This window comes from Parasteatoda tepidariorum, chromosome 10 (assembly GCF_982258835.1).
Source record: "Parasteatoda tepidariorum strain Cologne lab strain chromosome 10, Ptep-v5.0, whole genome shotgun sequence".
Lineage (NCBI taxonomy): Eukaryota > Metazoa > Arthropoda > Arachnida > Araneae > Theridiidae > Parasteatoda > Parasteatoda tepidariorum.
In genome coordinates this window covers 2,918,044-2,942,094 of record NC_141764.1, presented here as the reverse complement: position 1 = coordinate 2,942,094, position 24,051 = coordinate 2,918,044, and the positions used below count along the sequence as shown (strand labels likewise).

At 28.9% G+C, this 24,051-nt stretch overlaps 1 long non-coding RNA gene across 3 annotated transcripts in view; it reads right to left on the bottom strand.

The window, feature by feature from the left end:
• Window positions 1-24,051, bottom strand: part of LOC147802072 (uncharacterized) — a 74,985-nt gene that overhangs the window by 25,473 nt on the left and 25,461 nt on the right. For 2 of the 3 annotated variants that reach the window (XR_015430033.1, XR_015430034.1), the window contains exons 4-10: window positions 18,835-18,911; window positions 13,608-13,787; window positions 9,279-9,341; window positions 5,855-5,904; window positions 5,575-5,717; window positions 4,558-4,620; window positions 2,820-2,920 (exon numbers count right to left, since the gene is read on the bottom strand). This is a non-coding gene — a long non-coding RNA (uncharacterized LOC147802072). Of the gene's footprint in view, window positions 1-2,819; window positions 2,921-4,557; window positions 4,621-5,574; window positions 5,718-5,854; window positions 5,905-9,278; window positions 9,342-10,674; window positions 10,805-13,607; window positions 13,788-18,834; window positions 18,912-24,051 lie in introns of those variants that run through there. The other variant, XR_015430032.1, reaches the window with a different exon arrangement.

Sequence of the window (24,051 nt, the reverse complement as noted above, 5' to 3'; positions counted from 1 at the left end):
TATTTTTGATAAACTTTTTCTATCATCGCTTTTTTCTAAAATTTTTTACTTTTAAGTTTTGTTTTAAGAATTAAGAATTATTTTTTTCCATTTTTTCTTTTTCCTTAATTTTTTTATTATGTCTGTTTATATAATGACACTGTTTTTTTTAACTGTTTCTACTAGAATTTTAATCTTTTATGGCTAGTTTTTCCTGAAATTGTGGTAATATGAAAAACTGAGATTTTTAGAATCGTTTTTTTCTGTTTTTTTAATTCTTTACTTGTAATTTTTTGTTTCTATCTACTTCAATAAATGTAAACTTTTTTTTTAATCGTACTGTTTTTTAGTATGTTATGTAAGCTAACATGAGACGTTGATAATTTGCTCAAAAATGCTTAATAAATATAGACGAAAATTAAGTAAAGTATTTGTATATTCCTCTTACTTTTTTCCTGCCATTTAATAATTTCTATTAATTTAATTTACTTAATATTTAGGGAAAACTATGATATTCTCTCTTCATCGTTACAATTTTTTATAAGCGTTGATTGCCATAATTTGTTTTTTCTTGTAAGACGCAGAATTTAGTTCATTTACGTCACACTAGAGCTGCCAATGGGCTATAGGCGACGGTCTGGGAAACATTTCCGAGGATGATCCGAAGACAAGCTATCACAATTTTGATCCTCTGCAGAGGAGATGGCACCCCCGCTTCGGTTGCCCAACGACCTGCACGCAAAGTCGAGCACTTTACGTTAGAACAGTTTAACGAGTACCAATACCGCACACTCTCGGTCCCTACGCAGACTGATTAAAGTGGTCAACCACCCACTTACTGACCGCAGCCAGTGATGCTTGACATCGGTGTTCTACTGGGAACCAAGTCCTTACGATCAGTCCACTGCAAGAACAATCAACGCAAAATTTACCTTAATTTTCACCTAGAAAACGCAAGTTTTAATTTCACCTCCAGAAATTACCTCATTGAACAAAATTGTTATCCCAACGAAAATTTTCATTATCCCATCAACCAAAATTAGGTTATTGAAAAAATAAGAGTAAGATAACTTTTGCTTTAAAATTTTGGAATAATGCTTTCAAATATCCATCCATTGTAGGAAATAGTTATCCTAACAGTCTTGTTAGCCCAACCAAAAATAAAAAAAAATTATGGCCAAAATAAGTTTTAGCTAGTTTACTACATAAAAACTATAAAATGTTGCCCAAAATTGTAGAAAATTGTTGGCACAACAAAAAATTTCAATATCCCACCTAGCCGGAATAACCTGGTTGGTAGGGCACTGGATCCATGTCCAAAAGGTCGTGGGTTCAATCCCCACCGGCCGAAAACTCCCCATGTAGTAAATGGTGACTGACGCACGTTAAATCTGTCAAGTCACAAAATCCTCCATGTTCCCATAACAATTCAAAACTTCTGGGGGTACTGGTCCAAGAGTGTCCCTTTCTTCTGGATTGGTTCAAAATTACAAGGCTACAGAGTTGAACATTAGTAGTCTTAAACTTAAAATTGGATTGGCTGTTCAACGACCGATGTCATATCCCAACCAGGAAAAAACATGGCTAAAACAAGCTTTCACAAACTTTTAATCTAGAAAGAAATTTCGCCTCAAAACATAGGTTCACTTCACAAAATTGTTAGAGCATACGCTGCTTCAACAAAACATATAACAAAACTAGCACTCCCACCAGGAAAACTTATGGCCAATACAAGTTTCTCAAAATCAATGGGTTTCAGATATGCGAAAATTCCCTGAAAAAATCACATGTCCTGCTCCTAGTGTTTAGACCTGGAAGGATGATACGAAAAACCCTGAAATCTGGAGTATATCTAGATGACAATCACCCCCGCACCTCATCTAGTTTAATCAATTGTCAAAATTTCAACTGACGATAAATTCTGCTTGGACATGAATTACAATAACAAGACAAAAAAGTTTTGTTTTGCTTTGGCTATATTAATACAATAAAATACTGTCATTTACGGATATAATCATGTGAGCTGATGACAAAATTATATCTTTTCATTATTTTATTTTCTGGCTTTTAATTTCTTTTTAAAATTTATTTAATAATGTTTTCTTTCTTAAAACATATTTTTCTTCGCATTTTTATCTTTTAAACATCTATACATATGTATAAATAGCCCAATAAAGACAAAATGATAAAAAGAAAGAAAAAAAAAACGAAGGAAATTAAGAAAACTAATAAGTTTTATTTGCTGCGCATAAGATGCAATTATACAGAACTCATAAAATAAGTTGAAAATATAGAGAAAACAGGGAAAATATTAAAGATGGATGAAAAGAGAAGAGGAGAAATTATTACAATAAAATATTTAAACATATATACTATTTAAAAGCCGGAAAACAAAAAGTATAGAGTCTCTTCATCAGCTCACACAATTATATCCTCAAAAAGGAGTGCTATCTGCTAATTTTGCGGATATAATCGTGTGAGCTGATGAAGCGATATCTTAATTCATTATTTTTTCTTTAAAAAATCAGTCAAATTAGGCGTGAGATTCGAAACAAATAGCTCATCCAATATTAAAAAGACTCGTAACTAATTCATTCCTTTAAAATTTAGATTAAAAGAAAAAAAATTTAAATTTATTCAATTATTTTTTCTTCTTTACTTTTCATTAATCTTTAATATTTTCCATATTTTCTGTTCATTTTTAGCTTATGTGCATTATACTGTTCAGACACTCCATAGAAAATTCATACACACACCATCATTGCAGCAAAAAGGAATATACACAATTGTTATAGAGTCATTCCTTGAGCCATCATTTTAAGATAAATAAGAATACTCACTATATATTCATCTTCATAGCCTTCTTCATCATCTTGTTCTCCACTATTTGGATCACAATCTTTAACTAAGTACTTTAATGTGTTACTCAATGTTCCAAGTACTGAAAGACATTATAAGTTGCAATATAAGTACACAAAACAACTTGCTTTTTAACGCAAAATTAAAAACACTTAGGTAAATCGCTGATGGCAAAACTTCAAACTCTAAAAAAAAAAAACTTTGTATAATCCAACTAATTAAAAATCTGCCAATTCAATAACAAAAAACAACAATAATAAAAATTTAATAAATATCATTGTATAAACAAATATTTTCTGAGAAATATAAACCATTTTTGTTTCTAGGGGAGGGATTAAATGATGTATGAACTGAAAACTAACTTTTTGAAACAAAACACATTTTTTATACATCTCTGATGCAGTCAGGCACTTATTGCACATTTGTGGAATAGTAAAGTGATTATATCGAATACTTCACAGTTCATTCACTATTTTCTTCAAGTTGATTACAGTAAACACTTGAAAACTACCTTTTGAATATGAAAAAAAGATTGAACATCGAATAAAGTTGAAAAGTCCAGACTCATAAAAGAATTTTAATAGTTAAAAAGTATGGAGTTTTTTTTCTGCACTTGCACTTAGTGTATATTTTTAATCATACTCCACAAGAAAATTTTCCCCTTACTTATGAAAGTAACACAAAGCATTGAATGTATGAAATATAATACAATGCATTCAATAAAGGAGAAAATAAAAATTAAAAAATTGTTAAAATAAAATAAAAGCCCATATAGGCGATAATACCAACTATATTTTTATGGATTACAATATATGTAAAACTTAATGACAGAAGAATTAGAATTGGTCATGCTGCACCAAACACAAATGTAACAATCATCAAAACTAACTAAATATGACTAGGTCTAAGTCATGAGACCAGTACTTATTAATAAAAGGGACGCTCTAAGATGTTGTCTTTTAAAGAAACACACAAGAGTAGAATAATTAAAATACCATATATCAAATTGTATATATCGAATTTTTGAACCCCTAAAATTTTACAAAAATCAGGGGCTCTATTTATACACCAGTAGTGAAGATGGACATTAATTGATGGACATTAATAGATATTCATTTCTTTCATAATATGTTTCTTACATATTAAAGTTTTCTTTTAAAAAAACAATACTTATAACCAGAAAAAAACATGAAAAAAATTTAAAGAAAAATCAACATATTTTTTTCAAGAGTATTTTTAAAAATAAAACATGATGAAAATGTTTGTTTTAAATATACCATAAAGCTAGAAATTTTAAGATTCACGGACATCATATGCATTGGAATCAATAAGTTAGCAGTGTCCCACTCTGTAACGGTTTGAATGGAAAATTTTGGAGACTTGATATTTTTTTATGCTTTTTAAATTTCAAAAGCTTTTATCTTAGGTTTCTTTTTCCGCAAACGACATATACTCCCAACATGCCAGAAATTTGCAATCTTGTAAAAAAAAGGAATTGTCTTTAACACTTAGATGTTTGATAATTATTTTTAAAAATTATATATAAAATTAGAACAGAAATGTAAGCAATGTATTTAATATATGAAATAAGTTGCAATTAGAATTTCTTTTATATATGTTAACAGATTACAATAATTAAGACTTACATGGACCTTTATGTGAATAAAAGATAAACAAAATAAATGTTTCTAAGTGATACAAAACTAAATGCATACTTACATGTTGGTGAAATACAGGCTATGTCATCATTAGGTGTAGAATTTGGACAATTTTAATTTTAATCTAGAAGAAAATAAAATAAACAAGGAAAGTTAAGTAATTGCCCTCCACAAAAAAATCTACAATCAAATTAAGTATTTTAAGATATCAAGTTTATCATTAAGTAGTTAATTTTCAAAAACTTACTAATGCAGCAAAAGGATATAATTGAAAAGTGTAGCCAAGGAGTATAATAACTACAATTTTAGTGAATTATCACTTCAACAAACAGACAAAAATTAAATTGCTTATCCATATCCTTGATAGCTTCACTCATTAACCTGTGTCGTATTGTATTTGGTCTTGTATTTGATCAATTTTAAAATACACAAACAAGGCAACTTTAATTGTTTTCAACAAAAAATCTACTAAGACGAATTAAGTTGTAAATATTTTAAACTCCCAAGTTTTATTTAACAAGTAACTCGAAGCTCAATTTACAAGAACATAGTAATGCAGCAGAGGATATAATTGAAAAGCATAACGTAGGAATATGATAAGTACAATTTTCGTGATTTATCACTTTAGCAAATATACAAAAAATTTAATTGCTTACATAAGCTTGAAATTTATTTATTTTTTTAAAAATTAAATAGAAAAAGGAGGAAATAAGGCTGTGTTTACATCTTTTTTTTTCGCTCCATAAAAAGCAAATTGTAAAATGAGCTTTAAATTCATTTAAAAAAATAAATAACAAATAAGTAGAGACAAGCAAAAAAGATTTCTGTTTTTTACAGGGGATAAATTTCAGTGCCTCAAATTCAATCTTCGAACTAAATAAGCAAAATGAAATGGAGAAAATATATGTGTTAGATTAAGTGAGAACGATGCATCTGTGATTTCATGCATTATTTTTAATTTACTATTGTTATCCCATTATAGTGGATTATTTGTATTTTATAATTACACGTGTTTTTAAAAATAAGCTAAAATTAAATAAACAATGTTAGGTAACATAAAATTATTTACTCTGCTTACCTGAAGGGTGCTACTTTGTAAAAAAAGAAGTCAATACATCAAGTTGAGTTTTGCTTGAATTGAGTTTGCTTTCCATTTGGGACTTTTCTTTTCTTAAATCATTCAATTCTACCCGCTTTTCATTCAGTTCCTTTTTTTTGTATCTAAATAAGCATAAATTTAATTGTTCAAACAATAACATACTTTAAATTTATTATCAATATATTGAAATAATATCATTTAATTAATCTTTAAAAGACTAAATATTTAGCAAAATCAGTTTAAATTTTTAGCAACAAACCTCTAATTCCATTTTTTGTTCCTCTTTCTGTTTTTTTTCATAGCATCAACCTGTTAAGGGAAAAAAACATACACAGTTAAAAAAATAGGATAGAACTGTGTTTTTAAAAAAATAATGTTTTAAAAATACCAATTCAGTTTATGGCATATAGTGCAAAGAATAAAATTTATCGAAATATATTCAAAAAATAAATAAAGTTTTTTTGTTAAATTATTTTGAAATAAGTAAAAACAGAACTTGAACTTTTTGATAATGTGCTAAAATTTTTTATTAGGGTGGCCACTCAAATCAGGTTTAAAATTTCCCTGATTTTTCCAGGTTTTCCAGTAAGAATCCTAAAACTTCCAGGTCAGTGTGTTTTCTTTTCTCATAAAGTGCAGGTGAGTACAAGAAAAGTGTCAATATAATAAAGTATTTTATTTAAAATGTTATTTTTTTTTTAAATATATCATCTTAAATAGATGTGAAGAAAATAATATGTTTACCTTGTAGAATATATTACTTTTAGTAAATAAAAAATGTTTTAAAGTGTTAGTTTTGTAGTTTTTGCTCAAAATGTACTAAATAGCAAATACAGTGACCCCAAAAAATTAGAATTCTACTTAATTTTGAATAATGAAACTCTCAACAATTTTATTTCACACTGGATTTGTATTTCAGGGAAACTGAAAATCTAGTTCCATATTCTCTGATTCTTTCCACGGCTGTTTTTCCCTATTGATTACTCACTTAAAAAACTTTTTAACTGTAAACTAAACACACTAACAAATAAAAATGGCACAGCTTTGTATAAAAAGTGGGCTTTAATAGTGGAGGAACTGGTTTAAACTAGTTGAATCAGGATTCGTTAGCACTTGTTTACATTCCGAGAGTTAATTTTTAATGGTCAACCTCTCAATTTTGTGTAATTGAGGGGACATTAAGTTTTGTCCTCTCTGTTATATGAGAAACTTTAAAATTTGAAAGCTTTTTTTTTCAAATATATAACATAAAATGATTGTAATAATAAACTTTATTGTAGAAACCAGTTATTAAGTTAAAAGGTTTTTTACGCAATGAATAAAAAAAATTAAAAGAAAAATTGTAACAAAGGGGACAAATAAATATTTGAGATAATTTTTGAAGTAAAAAACAAAAAATTTTTTTTTTGTGACAGAAATCAATGCATAATTAGACGCAGGAACAATTTATTTTACAATATAAACAGGGGTCAGTCCAGGCATTTTGTGAAAGGTCCGTTTTTCGTGCACACACATTCTTTCAAGCAGGGTCAACTTTTATGAATTTGTGCAAATAGGGTCCGTTATTGCAAAAAAAATTTTTTCAAGGAGTTTTCAAATTATAAAGACGTACAAGATTATGCTCAACACTGTAAAATTATAATTAAAAAAGTTAAATTTTAAAAAATAAACAACAATTGCTGCTTCTAAATTAGAGATGCAACATACAAATATTTGGTATTTAGCTATTACTGCTGAACACAGAATATTAATTTCGGACGAATAATGGAAGAATCGTCTGTCGAAGACAAAACTTAATTCGTTTACATCCATCTTTCTTGTTTTCTGCCCAGTAAAGGGTTTATTTGATTAACAAAATAATAATGAAGATAAACAAATTTGTGAAGGGTCCGATTAAAAGAAAAATCATTTTGTGAAGGGTCCGTTTTTATGAAAATATATTTTGTGAAGGGTCCGTTTTTATGAAAATATATTTTGTGAAGGGTCCGTTAAAGGACCCAAATTTCTTCTAAACAGAACCCTGAATATAAACACTTACATTTAGTAAAGTAAAAAATATGTATATAAATATTATACTAAGGAAGATTTTTTAAACCATTATTTATAACTACTTAAACTATTAACACTCAACATACTGCAGTACTGGAAATAGCACTATCTGTTGAGGAGTGAGATTAGTATTTTTCCACCAGCCGATATTTTATCACCAATTTTTCAAAAAAAAAATTTCTTCAACAAATAGGGAGAAATTTGAGAATATACGGGTATACAGGAAACAGTAATGAAATACAGGAGACATGGCAGGTATGCAACAAAAAAAATTTCTTCCAAAATGTTTTTAAAAAAATATTGAAATTTTATATTTCTCTTTTTGAGTTATCACTTTTTGACGTGCTCAATTTTGACAGATTCTATAGTAAATCTATTTTATTTCTAGATCTCTTTTGTGTGGTCATTGTATGGAATTCTGCGCGGCTAAAAGAAACCCAATATTTTTAACACGATAGTACGATACACGAACTTTAAATTTTAGTAATCATTTCTAAACTAGCTTTTTGAAAAAAAAAATTTTACATCGTAAATCCAAGTGACGTTTCGATCCTTCTTTCGTCAGTACAACTCTACCTATGTCGTTACATTTTTTAAAATCCCGAAACGTTTAATACGATTTTTTGTCTAGTCAGTTATCTATCGCATATTTGATTAATCATTTTTTGACACGATTTACTTCTGTCGATTTCATCGATTATCTCTGGATTATTCGGCAGTTATAACAACGTATTTTCGCAAAGTTTTAAAAATCTTGAAATTTTTAATGTGATAATATTATTAATCCTGAAGTTGAATCACGCATTCAAATAATCTTATTTCACTACACTTTCTTTGTAAGCTTTATCGTTAAAATGACGGATTTTTTTTCAAATAGTTATTTCTACACTTTTCCACGAGATTTTAAATAATAGCTTCTTCACGAGTTTTTTCTGATGTTATCGTAAATCTTAATGACTCTTAAGCAGTTATTACAACTTTTCAACGAGATTTCAAAAATCTCATTTTTTATTACGATATTATTAGACACTCAAGTTTTAATTTGTCCATAACATATATACCCATTATGACAGGTTTATATATCAATATACATTAAACAAAATCATAATAAATCAATTGGTTACCAAAAATGTTCCGTTAAAAAGTACAATAAAAACAGAAAAAATAAAAGTTAAACCCTTATAACGTTACATGGCGTGCGTCTTTTCATGTTGGCCGCTTAATCAGAGCTCCGATGCATCAAAGATGATAGCTGCTATACCGGTGCACTGACATATGCTTTAAATTGAGCTTAGAAACCATGCACTCCAGACGCTCTAGAAAAACACAATTTTTATCTGGAAAACAAACTAGACAGCTATTTGCTACCAAGCAGTAGGCTGCCAAAATAAGCATCAAGCTGTATGCAGAATTATTAATTGTTATTGAAAAACAAATTAACTAACTTTTTCAGCATCACTTGCAGTGGAAATAATAATTCAATAAAGGAGAAGGGCACAAATGTTTGATTAACCGGAGAATGTTTCACATGCAGTATAAAATTTAAGGCACTTATACTGTCGCTTTATTTTTCTTGGAGCAAGACCTTTAAAAAATAGTGTTAAAATAAATAAAGATAAGGATAAATACATCACCTGCAAATATATCTTGACGTGAAGCAGCAACTTAATCTTTGAACTTCCCATTGATGGGAACATCTGAAAATAACAAATCAATAATATCATATAATCATACTTACATACACAGGATATTTGCAACATTTTTAGATTTTCAATCTCATGACTTTCCATGACTAATTGGAAGAGTTTCTCATGATTTAACCAAGTTACTATTTTCTCCGCAACAATGAATTTAAAAAAAACATTATAATAACATTATTTGAAATTATAGGTATAACCAAAACTGTTATGCTCTGCATCTTCATATTTATGGATTTTAAATTTAATAAAACAGATAATTGAAAAAGTTGAAACAATAAAATAGCTGAAAAAAATATTAAAAGCAAATATTCTTTTTCTGCAGAATTATATTCTAAAGATACTTTTCTTGTTCATCGGAAAGAAAAGACTCATAATTTTTCTGCTCTCATCTCGGAATAAAAAAAAATCGTCAATGACTGGCTTGCTTCAGTTAGAATTTTTAATTGATATCATAAAAAAATAATAATAACAAGAATTCTGAAATCACAGACGTTAAAAAGATAATTCGCTCAAGAAATTATGTTTTTTCCTTCATTTTTTAAGGGGTGATTGTGAACCCAACTCAAAAATCCTGAAAATTTCTCTAATTAAATCATTAATTACATATTTCAAAAAATTAACGTCTTTATACATTTAAATCATTGTTATTTTCAAAAAATGAAATTCTAAATAAATTATATGCAGCATAATTTAAATGAATAATTATGTGTAAGTTTACTTTTATCTATAATCACATTTATTATTCTACCCGAAAGAATACTTACAAATGAAAGTGATGCCAAGTATAAATTCGAGTTCTAATATTTCTAAATAAAACATAATTTTTTTTATGCATAACAACATTTTATGATCAACAATTTCTTGAAATTTTTGAATTTTGAACCTTGGATTTCCGTCAACTTCCAGATCGCGTTCACCGAAAAATCCGAAAATATGGATTTTTCCAGAGCACAATCATCTGTTTTTTTTTTTTTTTTTTTTTTTTTTTTCAAATGCCATAATTTTCAAATAACATGATGAAAACATTTTATAATTTAATAAAATATGACAGTTCGTAGGGATTTTGTTACAAATTCAGATATTCACAACACCATAAAATCGGAGAAGGGTGGGGGTAAATTCCATTTACAAAAATTAGATTTTTTCGGTGACCAAAAACCATGACTTTACATGATTTTCTTTAAAAAAAAAAAAATCATGACATTTCATGACAAATTTTGTTCAATAACGAACTTCATGAGTTTCCATGATTTCTCATGACTTTCCAGGTGCTCAGATACCCTGCATTCACATAATAGATACACTTAAATTCCATTTAAAAGAAATTTACCAGCTTTCTTATCTTCTATCAAAGGTTGAGTAGCCACGGGCACACTTATGATATCGAAGGGGAATTCTAAAGGTTCTAAATGTGTATTGATGCAAAGTTTTTTCCAAACCAACAATAGAAATTGACAAACCTTAAAAAAAATGCGTTGATGAGAAATGAAAGGGAGCTATTCTAATCATGTGGAACATTTAAAGAGCATAGTTGAAAACCTTAGACAGGGTAAAAATTAGCTGCCAGCTCTGCCCCTTGGTTAAAATATACCTCATCATAGTTTCAGTTAATCTTAAACTAACAAACTTTCCAGCTCATTATGGTTTGTAGTGTAAATGCTAGTCTGTTCAAGTTATACAAGAGAGGTCGGGGGTTTGTATCCCAGCTGAGGAGAAAGAATTTATCAACTATCATTTCGCAAGTGGATATTTTTTTATAATATTTTATTCAATTTATAAGTTATTTTTGAATTTAAATATTTTTTTTTAAAAACTTAAAATTTATAAGAACAAAAAAACTGAATCGATGTTCAATATTTTTAATTAAAAACCTAAGGATTATATTTTTTTAAAAAAGTTGTAATAAATATGTTTTAATAACTAGATTTTTTTAAATTTATAATAAATTTAAGTTCTCATTAAACTTAATTATGAAAATCTAAACAAAACTATATTATCACGCTTGTTTAAAAAAGATAAAAGGGACTATTTATTACTTAACTATAATCCATTGAATTTCAAATAATCAGAATGCATTCGAAATAAATTTTGTATTTTTAATAGAATGATTTTCTAGTTATGTAATAAATAGCCTCCCTTTTTTTTAAAACTAGTCCAACATACTTTTGTCCACATTTTCATAATTAAATTTAGTAAAAGTTTAAATTATTTATTATAAAATTGAAAAAAATTCAGTTATTTTATCAAAAAATTTTAAACCACAATTTAAAAGAAAAATAATCCATATATTTTGACAAATTAAATACTTAGTTTTTTTTGCTTTTGGAATTTTAAATTTATTTTTAAATAATTTAAATTAAAATATTATATAAACTGAATAAAATATACCAAATGGATCTCAGAACAGAAATTTAGAGATAAAAATCAAATGCCCATCTGAAAATTGACCCTCCCCCCACACACACACAACTGCTGAAAGAGGATAGCCTAACCATTAAACTATAAATCCACACATTGTTAGTTTAAATGAACTGAAACCTTAATGCGACCTATTTAACAGGGCAGAACCAACAGTTAACTTTTACCCTATCTATTGCTTTTAACCATACTTTTGTATTTAAGATTAACTTGTTTTTAATAAAAACTGTACAGATGTGTACTTCATGTGCTAGTGAAAAAAAGACAAGTAGCATTTACGTAACACCAGCTTGAAACAATATAAAGCATAAGTAGGTAACTGTTCACATTAGAGACCATTTTCGGAAACCATCTTTAAACTGAAAAAATAATGCTTTTTCAAAATATAACACTGTGTATTCAAATCTTTTTTTCTCTAAACTATTGCTAATAAAAATTTCAAAACTTTACCAGGGTTTCCACTCAAATCTAAGAACAAAAATTCCCTGTGCATATTGCAGGATGCGTAGACAAATCTCCCAACAAAAAATAAGCATCTTTAAAGTACTTTTTTTAAGAACTCAAAAAATATTTTTAAGCACTATATGCAAAAGAATTTTCAAAGATCATGATCATAATAACTAGTTTCAGACAAGGAACTCTTTTCTTGATTATATTAGCCACCATAAAAGGATTGAGAGATTTTTCAGTTCGTCAGAGGGTGGAAAATGGCGCCTGAAATTGAGAATATCTTGAGAAAACGCAGCAGACTTGTACATGAGAGTGCAAGCATCTCAATTAATTCAGCTCAGTAGACGCGCATGCCGACCCCCAAATATTTCATCAAATATGTCACCATGATGGGTGCTATTATACGCTACGGACAAATAGCATGCCGAAACGAATTGTGGCTGAATGAATTGTGAAAACGTTGAATAGAACAATGTGAAAACCACGCTTTTACATAATACGCAGCGAAAAGCAACATGGTAAAGGAAAAAAAATCTTCGAGAAGGGAAAGTTAAGCACTTTTTAAAATTAACTCATGGAAAAAGCAGTTTTAATTGCTTTTAAAAAAACGAAAATCGCAAATAAGCACCATTAAGAACTTTTAAAAAACGCTATACGCATGGAACAGGTATAGTAGAAATAATTCTAATTTTCTCTCTTACCTAGTTTTATCTTTTTACCAGACTTCTCTACTGCGTCGCTTGTGTTCAAAAGAAAACGAATTCTAATAATTAAACAAATTTAATGAGAGGACGGACATAACATAAAAACGATCATCCTTCATAGAAATCAAAATAAAACAGAAAAGAAAAAAGCATTAATGTTCGTTCAGTGGCCATCTGTGGGCATTCAAGTTAATCTGTTTCAACGCACCATGTGCATTATAGACAATATATTTAAAGGAAACGCAATTACTGTGATCTTGTGTGAGCTACATTAGTCTAACTACGCTAGTTTTAATTGCTGGAAAAACTTTGAGAAAAAAAAGGAACAGATGAACATATTTAAATAATGCTATGGTAATTGAAACAGTTTAGTATAGTTGGAGTATCATAGATTATGCATTGAGTGGTCACCATTTTTTCAGAGACGAAACGAAACTAACTTCCCTGTATTTTCCAAAATTGTAGAGAAAAAAAATCAAAATTTCCTGTATTTCTCCTGTGAAGTGGAAACCCTGGATAATTAGGAAACTGTATGTATTTTCTATTTGGAAACCATATCTGCAATAGTTGATTTTACACTAAAAAATTAAGCTTTTCTAAAAGTATCACTTCATACCTACTTTCACTAAACTATTGTAAATATAAATTTCAAAGCTTTATTTATAAATTTAATAAACAAAAAGAGATGTACCATTCAATATGATCTAGGAGTAAATTCCTTTTTGCTTCTGATTTAAAATATTAAAATAGTAGGTTGCTCTGTCTCTCACTTCATCATCACAATCAAGAAGACTCCTCTGCAGAAGGACTAAAATATTTGGGAGAAGCTCTTCACAGTGAGAGCCAAACTAAGCCAAGGAACTGACAGCAGCTGCAAAATAAATGCATATACTTTCAAAATAATGATGAATCATAGGAATGTAATACATACCTGACAACACTGAACAAATAAAATAACAGAGATTTTACTATCGACATTTATTAGGCTACGAGTAAAGTTTTGATGCCTCATGCATAATCATGTAAGTCAAAAAGAGAGATTCAAAATTGAAAATAATATAAGAACTTACATTTAGCAAAATAATATGTACATAAATCTTAATCTAAAGATGATTTTTTAAACCATTATTTATAAATTATCTTATAACCATTGTTAAACAGCCAATCCAATTTTAGGTTTACGGCTTCTAATGTTCAACTCTGTATCCTTGTCATTTTGAACCCAATCTAGAAGACAAGGGAACTCTTGGATCAATCAAGAACAGGGCAAAATTTGCCTTCGTGGAGAACTTTTTGAAGGAACTAACCCGTCTTTGCAGTACATGGCGGGGAAAACCACGAAAACGTTCAACAATTAGCCTAACTACAAGGAATACTTAAACTATTAACACTCAACGTACTGCAGTGCTAGCAATAGCACTATCTGTTGAGGAATAAGAGAAGTATTTTTGTCATCAGCGGATATTTTATTGGGTAAATTGTTTTTTAAATAACTTTCTTGAAAAAATACAGAGAAATTTTAGAATATATGGGTTAACAGGTTATAGTCGAAAATACAGGAGTCTTCGTTAAAAAGCAGGACACTTGACAGGTATGGTAATAATAAAATTCGAAAATATCGGTGTGCTTCACAAGAGATATGGGGCAGTGAGAACAAAATATACAATTATTAAATAAGGTTTTTCAAAGTTTTTTTCCATTTCAAAAAGTTTATAAAAGTAATTTTATGTTAAAGTTATAAATATTATTATGCTTCAATGTACATGGAATATCTTAACCTGGCTACCATGCTCATAAATGAAACGAATTCTTGAATATTTCGTCTTCAAATTATGTGTCATGTAAATAAATGTCTTCATTGCTCCATTTTGCTTCGTAATGTTGCCATATTTATACTAAATTTCAATAAACACCAATCCACACACACACAAAAAAAATTCTATGTTTTTCATACACCTAATATTTATATATTTTTAAGGACCAGCAAGCATTTATGTATGTGCATATATAATGACAAAAACTACAACCAAAAAATTGCATTTACATTGAAAACTTTGAAAAAGAAACAAAATGCATAAAACTCAGGAAAATGAAGAAAGAAAAAACTGCATTATAAAAGAACTAATGTTGTCAACATTTAAATCTTTAATAACAATGTCTAACATATGTTGTGTTAGACAGTAATGTGATGGTTAGTTATTAAACACTTTATTCCATGATGATCTACTCTTATTAACTGGCACTCATTATTTTGGTACTTTTTAATTCGTAAATAGACTAAAGACAAATCTCCCTCACACTAGCAAAACACTGTTTGATAGGTTGACCATGGAGCCAAAGAATAGATGCTGTCTATTTTTCCAGAAGTCAATGAGTGCAGCAGTTTGCCAAACCAATGAGCTGAGACTGTGCAAACTACAAACTAGGTTGGAGAATAAAAATAGCAGTTACTGCAGGTTCAAAAAATGTTCTTCTATTTATGTTTTAGTGCAATTTTTATTTGTAAAGTAAAAAGTAATTTAAAATTGTTTTTTTTTGTTACATTTAATAGACTATATTACTTCAATAAATGAGTCAAACTTAAAAGATACGCTAAATCAATCTTTTATTATTCCTAATTAAATTTAGTTTAATTTCTTAATGTTTATTTCACAGGTTAATATAAAATTAGTTTTTCTTCTTGATTTCGTGTTTAGCAAATTATAAATTAAAATGATAATTAAATTTAATTACGTTTAAGGAAAACTTTCTACCGTTATGTCCCCAGTAGTAGAGACCCTCCAGCAGATGATTTTTCATCTTAGATTTCTTAATATTTTTAAAAAGTAAATCGAGATGACTCCTTTTTAAAAACATTACTTAATTTGAATAAAGAGCTAAATAGAGAGAATACCACAAAGAGCAACAACTAAAGATTGTTTCAGTTAGAATTTTAAATTGATAAAATGAAAAATAACAAAAATTCTGAAATCACACAAATTTAAAAGATAATTCGCTCTGGAAATGATGTTTTTTCTTTCATTTTTTGAAAGAACACCATAATTTTTAAAGAACAGGATAAAAACATTTTATATTTTAATAAAATATACCTATGAATGGGGATTTTGTTACAAATTTAGATATTCGGAACTTCATGAAATTGGAGGGGGAGGGGTGTAGATTCCATTTTAAAAATTAGATTTTTTCGGCGACCAAAATCCATTATTTTTTTAAAAAAATAATTAAAATCATGACATTTCAGGACAAATTTTGTTCAATACTGAAATCCATGACTTTCAAGATTTTGCAGGTGCGCAGATACCCTGCTTGGAATAGCTTCCGATATTGGACTGAGATTGAAGTGTTCAAGCATTTCTACCTAGGTCCCTTATAGGCTTATAATGTTGGTTAAATATTGGGGTGTCTATACTTTTTAATATTGGTCCTAGATAGAAAGGAATCTTGTTCTAATAATGGAAGTCCTTCTAGGACCAATACTTAAAAATTCAGACATCCCAATGTTAAACCCTGGGTGTATGTTCTTATTGAGGCAAATTTTAGCCCAACTCTGAAGTGCAAAAGAAAAAAAAATCAAAGTTGAGTTACATTTGGCATCTTTGCATGATACGATAGATATTGCAACGAAATATTTTCAAAAATAAATTTTGTTTTTATCAATTTTCGAGAATTCTATTTTAGCGTTTATAGCATAGAAAGAAAAATAGTTGCGAAGCCACTTTCTACGTTGTTTTTTCAAATGTACTGCAAAACTGGGGCCAAATTAAAACTGATGCTTGAGTAACGTTTCGGCCATTACTTTTTATTGGCGAGGCGGCTAATAAAAGATTTTGGAGCAATTTTTTTTAAATATTTTTCTTAAATTTTTTATTTTTATTTTTACAAAAACTAACGTTTTTGAAATGAAAGTTTTTGATGCCAAATATAGGCTTACTGTTATGGACTAACTCTGCGTTGTTAAATTTGAAATTTCCCCTGAAAAGTCTTGGATTTTTAGTTAACAAAAAAATGTATTAAGAAACTGTTTTCGCCGCTCTCTTTAATTGAGTTATTTTATTTTATAACTATCGAGGAACAGTCCACCCAGTTTGGAGGTTTACGACTACTAATGTTCAACTCAGTATCCTTGAAATTTTGAACCAATCCAGAAGACAAGGAAACTCCTGGATCAGTACCCCCAGAGATATGATTTGTTATGGGAGCATGGAGGACTTTGAGACTCAACAGATTTAACGGGCATCAGTCACTGTTTACTACACGGGGAGTCTTCGGTCGGTTGGGACCGAACTCTTGACCTCTTGGATATGCGTCCAGTGCCCTACCAACAAAGCTATCCAGGCCTTTTAGTTGAGTTAATATTTTTTTAATAACTTTTTATAGGTGGGGCAGGTAACAAAAGTTTCATTAATTATTTCGTACAATGGGCCAATTTTTGTCTAAGTTCAATTTCATGGTCAGAATTCAGCTGAACTTGTTTTTGGTCATAAATATATTTAGCATCTGGGGTGCTAAATTTTTTAGCGTTTATTATAAAATCATTATTAATTATTTCAGTTTATGAATATGCGTCACCTACCTATTGCTAATTCGTAATAAACATTGCTAAAAGTAAATACCGTTCATTATTCATTGATGAAGATCTTAAAATCCTTTAACCATTTTCAACTTCAGATTATGCATCGAAGAATTGATGAAAATTAAAAAAGTCATCGGTGTAAAATATTTCAACTTCGTTATTTGTACACGCAAAATAATTGCTAAAATTTAAAAAAAAAAATCGGCTTTGAAAAGTAAAATATTTTTGCTCATTGGAAATGATTTATACACTTATTTTACATTTTAATTTCTATCATAATTCAACTAAATGTTTAGTAACAAAATAAAAATCTGTATTGTTTATGTATAAAAAATAAATTATTTCTTAGTTTCGTGTTTCATATTACTACTTTCTTTAAAATTTAGCAATTTTAAGAGTTTTTATTTAACACATTTTTCATAAAATTTTGTATTAATTTAGATCAAAATGAGTGAAAATATCATATTTAGCGTTTCAACAATTTATGATTATGAAATACAGCATGAAATGTCGGATGGCTAATGTCCAAGCAATTTTTCAAATTTTCATTTCTTCGCAGTTATTTAGATCGAAGAGAAACAGTTATTCATCATTGAAATATAATTTTAAAATCAATTTTTGATAAATTTTTGAATATCAAGGATAAAAAATTTTAAACTACTTTATTAGCTTGTATTTCTTAGCACAAATATAATTCCGATAAAGTAAGAGATTTTTTTAGTAACCATTAGACTGATGTTATAATTAAAAAATACCAAAATATATTTTTACTTGTAATTAGATTGCCAGAAAAAAATGTATAAAAGGGAAACCGATGTTCTATCTGAGTCAAATGGTTAAACTTGATTGATTTTTTTTAGTGCAAATTTTATTTCAGTTGATTTTAAAAATTAAAATAAAGAGGCACATTTTTACACTTAAGATCCCTCACTAGATTAATGATCGCCGTTTTTTAGTAATTAGTATACGCTTTTCATTAAATTAGCGCGCACGCGAGGGTATTTTTCAAAATATTAATTCGATTATCTTCAGCAATTTTCTATAGGTTATATCACTCCAGAAATTTTTTATTGAATATAAAAAATTTTGTAATACTACACCAATAAATTATTTATTGGTGTAGTTTCAGAGAAAATGTTGATGTTTGCAGTTTTGAGAAGAAAAGAAAGCCAGCAAAAGAAACACGTATCAAAAGTTGACAAGTGGCATCAAAATCTTTTAAAAAATCATAAGAAAATATTTCCATTGCAAGTAGAACAAAACTAAAATATTTTTAGAACCATGATTGATAAATAAAAGTTACTTGGACATCTTAATTTATGAAACAAGAGAAACAATTTCTTACCAGAATTATGTTACTCCACATTAGACAGCATTTACACCCTAACATCCTTGTCCAAAAATTAAGGGCCACAAATTGTCCTGCGTAAATTGAAAAGATAACAAAAAGCATAAGCAAAGTTTTAATAAGCATTTCAAATCACAAAATTAAATAAAAATGTATTAATACGTTCACAACACTTTTAATTAAAATAACGAATATTCGCATGGTGCAAAAGAAATATGTGAGTAATATAGAAGATATAAGTTTTTACTACTTTTATATATGGCATAAGTTTTTACTGTGTTTTTGCAAGGCTTCTTTGATTATTTCTTTAAGATATACACTGAACAATAAAAATGAATTAAACTTAAGCATTGCTTTGTCTTTCCCTCACAATCCATGCATGCGATTAACTATTAAACAGGTAAAGACAAGCTGACTAACAGGTTTGTATAAATTTTCTTTTTATGTCAATTTCCAGTTGTCTATGTGTGAATTGTTCTTTTGTTTATTAGACAGGGGTGATTGTGAGCCCAAGTCGAAATTCCGAAAAATTTCTTGAGTTACACATACCTATACCATTTACACGTACCTAACATACCTATGATGACCTGGAAAAGTCATTAAAATTTACAAATATGTCTTTCTCTCTTGAGTTTATAATTATAATAACTATTTACTGATAAAAAAATAAATATTAATCATGAATATAAGCTTATAAAGTATCTGGCTCTCCCTTACAAACCAATAAACTGTGTTTTTAAGTTCCACCTTTGAAAATTTGCTTTCCGGAAATTCTGTGATCAATAATTTTTTGAAAAGTCTGGACCTTAGATCTCCGAAAACTTCCGGATCACTGTTAGCGAAAAATCCGGAACTTTTCCGGCGCACAATCAGCCCTGATTAGATCAGGGTGCGTAGAAAAATCTTTCAACAAAAAAAAGCACCTTTTAAATTCTTTTTAAGTACTAAAAACATTAACAAAATGCAAACTAGTTATTTTATCATGATCATGAAAAGTCTTTGATAATTGGTTTCTGATAGAGAACTCTTTTCTTGATTTCATTAGCCACCATAAAAAGAACGAGAGATTTTTCGGTTCGATTTCAGAGGGTGGAATATGAAGCCTGAAATTGAGAATATCTTTCAAATTGCAGCAGAGTTGCACATGAGAGAGCAAAAATCTCACCGAACCCAGCTCAGTCGACGCACATGCGGACTCGCAAGTATGTCATCAAACATGTAAAAGGATCGACGCTTTTATACGCCATGGACCAATGGTAATGTATTGTTGTTAAATGAATTATGAAAACGTTGAATAGAACAATGTGAAAACCACGTTTTTCCGTAGTACGTGGCGAAACTCGACAGGGTAAAGAAGAAAAAAATCATTTTCGAAAAGGGAAAATTAAGCACTTTTTAAAAACACCCATTAAAAAAGCACCTTCAAGAGCTTGTTTTTTAACAAACGAAAATAAGTACCTTTAATCACATTTTAAAACGCTACGCACCATGTACATTAACAATTAGCTACAACTTGTTACGACCTAGCTTATGTCTGTATACTGAGCGAGGACAATTCTTGGAATGATCACGATTTTCTTCTATGGGCCAAAGTTGCTGTTCCCAAATGGTGTTTCGCGGAACCCTATGGTTCCGTGAAAGATTTAAAGGGGTACCGAGACTTTGAACTTTGTAACATTTTTGAAACCTACAATTATATTTAGGTACATTAATTAAATCATTTTTTACTTAATATTTCGGATGTCTTTACTGAATTATTAAAAGTAAATTGACAAAAGAAAAGGCGCATACTTATGAAAAATTAAATACAATCAACTTATTGATGGACTTACACAACTTTGCATTAGTACTTCCCATTGCGATCTTCAAATCAAAACTGAATTCGTTAATAAAGAAATGTACTTCCCTAACAACTAATTTCCACTTAAGTTCTTTTTAGTTTCCATTTCAACGGCCTATTTCATTCATTTTTAGCTTATGACTGAAAACAAATCTATGCCTAGATTAAATTCCGCTTACTAATTCAACAGTCGGATATCAAACCTAATTTAAGATACGAAAAAATTTCATTCTTACTATTAAACATTTCGAAAATGAAATATCCCTTTATTGGTTAATAAATTTACAATTGTCTTTTAGTAGTTTTTCATAATTAGTAGTCTTTCATATTAGTAATTTTTAATAATTAGTTTGTATATTCACCTAATGAACCTAATTTATGAAATCGGGGTTCCACAGAAGGAAGTTTGATTATTAAGGGTTCCACAAACGGAAAAAAAAATCGTGAACTGCTAGGATAAAGTATAATTTCAAATGTTACTTCAAATAAAAACTACTAGTTAACCAAAATAATCAATTTTTCAGAAGTTGGATTCAGGATGTTTTTTGACGCAACCTTTTTGGCGTTAGCAATAACAAATATTTTTTCACAAGCTGACAATTTCTCACTAGATGTTAATGTTCTGAGAAAAATTAAAACACGTGGTTGTTTGGTCGGTTAATGGGCTAAGACATATTTTTATTCATATTTAACAAATAGTTAGATAATAACAGCAGCCCTGCACTTGATCCTTAAGGAGCCTACCAGTTGACAGCTGCGGTCAGAAATTTTATTTGAAGAGAAAAATTATAAGGATGTTAAACTCAAACCTTTCTTTCTAGATCATAAATATGTTAAAACTTGTTTTAGACAGAAATTTTTGTCGTGTGGTCTAACGATTTCTCACATTGCGCCTACGTTTGTGGTCTTGTGTTTTCTTGGTCAGCGAAAATGTGTTTTGAATCTAACCCTTTTTTTTAATGTGGGTAAAATTTTTGTTGGATTTAAAATATTTTCGAGATCTGACGAAATACGCAAAGAGTGAAATTAGCATTACGGACCTCTTAATTTTGAAGAAAACTTTCATAAAAAGTTTTTATTGTTTTAATAAAAAAAATTGTATAAAATTAGGTGTACATGGCATACAGCGTGCGAAAAATTAAAAAGAGTCCACCCTTAATAACTTCTGATCTAATCATCGATTTTAATGTGCTAAAACCAGAGTGCGCAGCCAAATTTATCAAAAAATAAGCACCTTTTAAGTGCTCAAAAAATATTTGTGAGAACTTTAAAAAATATCATAATTAGGATATGGGCACTAATAAAAGTATTCTCTTCCTATTGTTGGAAGTTCCTCTTATATGCATTGACAAAATGCAAAATAATTTTCAAGAACTTCACGTGATCATGATTAAATAGTTAGTTTCTAACAAAGAACTCTTTTCTTGATTACATTTGAAAACATAAAAAAAACTAATACCCAATTTTAAGCATATTTAATATTGAGTGACCCATTATATTTCTTAAATCAATAGTAATTACTTTATTTAATAAGGTAAAGAAGTTTATTAAAAATTATAATTAATTTAACTATTATTTATAAAAGTTCACAAGTGTATTTTTTTAGATTTAAATAAAAGTTATTCATAAAAGCATATTCAACAAAACATTAACAAGATTATGTTATTGATCATATCGAATTTATAGAGTTATGTAAAGAATTAAGCAGATTAAGAAAATTTAAATAAATTGGAATACCAAATGTAGATTAGTGAATAACCCCTAATAATTTTTATTAAAATTCGTTACTTGATTTCAGTATTCCTCTCATGTAATGATTAAAAAAAAATTTTGGAATGTAAATAAACGAGTTTTGAAACAAAACATTTTTGTTAGGAGAAAATTATTATATGGTCCCTAAATTCATAATATTTAACAAACTTCAGATGATTGATTTTTTATTATCTCAATTGTTTTTAAATCAAATCATGAAGAAATGAATTTAGAGTTTTTTGGAATAACATAAGATTTTTTGCTGCATTTAAAATAGTGAAAGCCCCTAACTTCATACTTTTTTAATTGATTGATTTATTGATTGAATGTAGGGTTTAATTGCACAAATTCTAAATAAGGACATGCTACGAAAAACAATCCATACTTTTTTAAATCTTGCCTTTAAGTATTATTGAGTTTTTTCATAAAACAAATTAAGAGCATTGAAAATTTTAAAAGTATTAATACAACAACAAAAAGTAATAAAAAAAATTAGTTAAATACAAGAAACATTTTTTAAAAAATTTAGTAAATTGCAGGTGGATGGACCCTCAGATAAAAATATTGCAAGTAAAAATCTCAATCAATTTTTATCTTTATTAAATTAAGGAATAAATGAGAGACGGAAATTTAGAGGCAATAAAGCTTTGTAATTCTTGATTGCTCTGGGGATAAACATCAAAATACGTAATTAGTGAATGATCCCTATGTCAAATTCAAGGATTATGGTACTGATCTATATATAATGAGAGCGAGAAGGCCATTTAGCTTGCCAGTGACGAAGACGACAGCACTTCACTAACGATGAAATTAACAAGAGAAAAAAAATTTTCCTTTACTATTAGAAAAAAAATTGGCTACCCAGTGATCAGCAAAAATGAGAGAATTTTTCGATTTAATTTCAGAGGGCGGAAAATGAAGCCTGAAAATTCTGAAATTGAGAATCTCTTGCAAAAGGCTGCTATACATGAGAGTACCAGAAATTTTCCCACCGAATTCAGCTCAGCATACGCATATGCGGACAAGCAAATATTTAATCAAACGTGTGAAATGATTGGCAGATCGATGGTAAGTTGAAATGGATCGTAGTCGAACGAATTGCGTAAACATTAAATGTTATATTATAATTATAAAATAGTCGTTGAACAGCCTGCCCAATTTTGGTTTTACGACTACTAATGTTCAACTCAGTAGCCTTATAATTTTAAGCCCAATCCAGAAGACAAAGAAACTTCTGGATCAGTACCCCTAGAGGTATGATTTGTTACGGAAACATGGAGGTCTTTGTGACCCGGCAGATTTAACGCGTAGCAGTAACCATTTACTATACGGGGAGTACCAGGCTATCCTGGCCAGTGTAAACACGGGGATAGCTTGGTCGGTAGGGTGCTGGACCGATGTCCAAGAGGTCGCGGGTTCGATCCTCGCCAGCCGAAGAATAAATTAATGAAAATGGTAGTGAATGGTGACTGATGCACGTTAAATATGTCGAGTCTTATAGTTTTTCATGTTCCCATAACAAATCAATACCTGTGGTGGTACCGATCCAGGAGTTCACTTGTCTTCTGGATTGGGTCCAAAATTACAAGGCTACGGCTGTTCAACGATGGGTTCAAAATAAA